This window comes from Schistocerca gregaria, unplaced genomic scaffold, assembly GCF_023897955.1.
Source record: "Schistocerca gregaria isolate iqSchGreg1 unplaced genomic scaffold, iqSchGreg1.2 ptg000640l, whole genome shotgun sequence".
Taxonomy (NCBI): domain Eukaryota; kingdom Metazoa; phylum Arthropoda; class Insecta; order Orthoptera; family Acrididae; genus Schistocerca; species Schistocerca gregaria.
This window is the reverse complement of record NW_026062026.1, coordinates 295,001-297,500: the sequence shown is the minus strand read 5'-3', so window position 1 is coordinate 297,500 and position 2,500 is coordinate 295,001. Positions and strand designations below refer to the sequence as shown.

The following is a 2,500-nucleotide window of genomic DNA, read 5'->3' as shown; positions in this document are numbered from 1 at the left end:
CTCCCCGTGCCGGGAGTGGGTAATTTGCGCGCCTGCTGCCTTCCTTGGATGTGGTAGCCGTTTCTCAGGCTCCCTCTCCGGAATCGAACCCTGATTCCCCGTTACCCGTTACAACCATGGTAGGCGCAGAACCTACCATCGACAGTTGATAAGGCAGACATTTGAAAGATGCGTCGCCGGTACGAGGACCGTGCGATCAGCCCAAAGTTATTCAGAGTCACCAAGGCAAACGGACCAGACGAGCCAATCCGATTGGTTTTGATCTAATAAAAGCGTCCCTTCCATCTCTGGTCGGGACTCTGTTTGCATGTATTAGCTCTAGAATTACCACAGTTATCCAAGTAACGTGGGTACGATCTAAGGAACCATAACTGATTTAATGAGCCATTCGCGGTTTCACCTTAATGCGGCTTGTACTGAGAAATGCATGGCTTAATCTTTGAGACAAGCATATGACTACTGGCAGGATCAACCAGGGAGCTGCGTCAACGAGAGCTGAGCAGCCGGCCGCCCGGGAGTGTGTCCCGAGGGCCCGCGCGAACACGCAAGCGTCCGCTCAATTATTCTGCAAACAGGAGGAGGCTGAGCTCCCCTGCACGATACACCTCGAAACCCTCTCAGGTCCCGGCGGCGCGCAGCGCCGTCCTAAGTACTTGGTCGGGTTCGAGAGAGGCGCAATCGCCCGGAGATAGGCGAGTAGACGCTTTCAGTGCGAACACCCGTGCTCCCAACTGAGCTTGCCGCTGCCGACAGAGGCCCGGGAGCGTGCTGTCGTGGCATTGCCGGCGGGAAACAACACGCGCCACCTACGGTGACCGGCAGCTCCAACGCCAGCGCCACAGAAGGGCAAAGCCCCACTTGGGTGCAGAAGCGAACTCTCCCAGCACAGCGCACGCGCCAACACGTCCGCAGAGCTGCGATACAAACCACCTGCGAGAACCGCTGGGGGCGACCGAGCAGCAGACGGCGTCGCGACGCCGAGTGCCGGGCGGCGGCGCATCCTCAACGCACACAGTCCGCAATCGGACCAGCACACTGCAGATGTCCACCGCGCTTCGCACCGGGCTCGGCAGAACCCACTTTGGCCGCCTGGCGCCGCGCGCAGGGTGCGCCGGCGCATAGCTGGGACGCCAGCCGGGCCCGTCGGCCGGCGCTCCTGCCACTGGGCGCCCCCCACCAGCCGGCTGTAGTGCGTGCGCTCACGCAGCGCGCGGCCAGCACGCCGGGCGGCCCCCCCTCACCGGCCGGGGACTGTCCCGCCAAGCCACAGCCTCGTATCGCTTCATACCCACATGGCCAACTCAGGTTCGGGGGCATGGCGGGTACCGCCGAAACAACCGGTTCACAGATGTACCGATCGTCGCTATCACCGATGCACCTGCAGCGCGAACAACCGCTCAACAACTGATTTCCAGTTCATTTGCGGATCTTTGGCAGCAAACGTATACGTCAATCTACATTTGCGAAATCTACGATTCTGGCATGCCTGCATGTTATGTGTCACGACACGCTACATCAGCCCACATACACACTGCGGCATGTACACGAGAGAACACGTGGAAGATGGTCCGCGCACGTGTGCAATGTCCCTTGCGCGGTCGACTGTCAACCGGCCTCTGTAGCATGTCGCAGATGTGGAACGCGGTCCACCGTGCTATCATGTTGTGTGGGGCAATACGATTAAATAGGAAAACCCTCGTCGCTACATCAACAGACGGCTCACGCTGATTCCCGGCAGAGGGAGGAGGGGGGGGGGGGGGGCCAACATGCAATACTTTCGTCCGTACCTACTTACCACATGTCTGTACGGCGTACAACAGTGCAATCTCGCTGTAATGGGGAGACGAGACAAGTAGCATCGTGCACAACATATGGCCCTTATGATTCGCCATTGTAGGGCGCAGCCGGTGTACGGTCAAGCATGTGCCACATTATGTCACTCAGTACGTAACGACGGATGATCAGTGTGGGTTACGCGTACATCAGCGGACAGTCCACACAGGCCGTACCACAACGTACACTGACTGCATCGACAACCGAATGCAACTGAACAGCTGCAAGGCTCATTTCACAAACAAACGCCTGACCGACCAGCTTGGAAGGGCAGGAGGGGAGGGCGATATTCGTTCTGTAGCGGTACACCCTTCCAGTGGTTAGCGGGACTGTGTAGAAAGTACGCAACACTCGAAAGACCTTTATGTGAGGGTACGCACCATGGCATCAAGAAATACACATGACACCAGAGGATCCAAGCAGTGAACTATGTTCAGAGGGTTGCTGTTAGGCAAAGCTACATTCCTGTGACGTTACATGTGACAGTTAAGGTGCAGTGTAAGTTAGGTTAAGGTGCAGTGTAAGTTAGGTTAAGGTGCAGTGTAAGTTAGGTTAAGGTGCAGTGTAAGTTAGGTTAAGGTGCAGTGTAACTTAGGTTAAGGTGCAGTGTAACTTAGGTTAAGGTGCAGTGTAAGTTAGGTTAAGGTGCAGTGTAACTTAGGTTAAG

General features: G+C 56.7%; 1 non-coding gene across 1 annotated transcript in view; it reads right to left on the bottom strand.

The window, feature by feature from the left end:
• Positions 1 to 479, bottom strand: part of LOC126317662 (small subunit ribosomal RNA) — a 1,893-nt gene extending 1,414 nt beyond the window's left edge. The window contains exon 1 of the ribosomal RNA XR_007556805.1: positions 1 to 479. This exon is cut by the window's left edge and continues 1,414 nt beyond it. This is a non-coding gene — a ribosomal RNA (small subunit ribosomal RNA).
• Between the last annotated feature and the right edge of the window lie 2,021 nt (positions 480 to 2,500).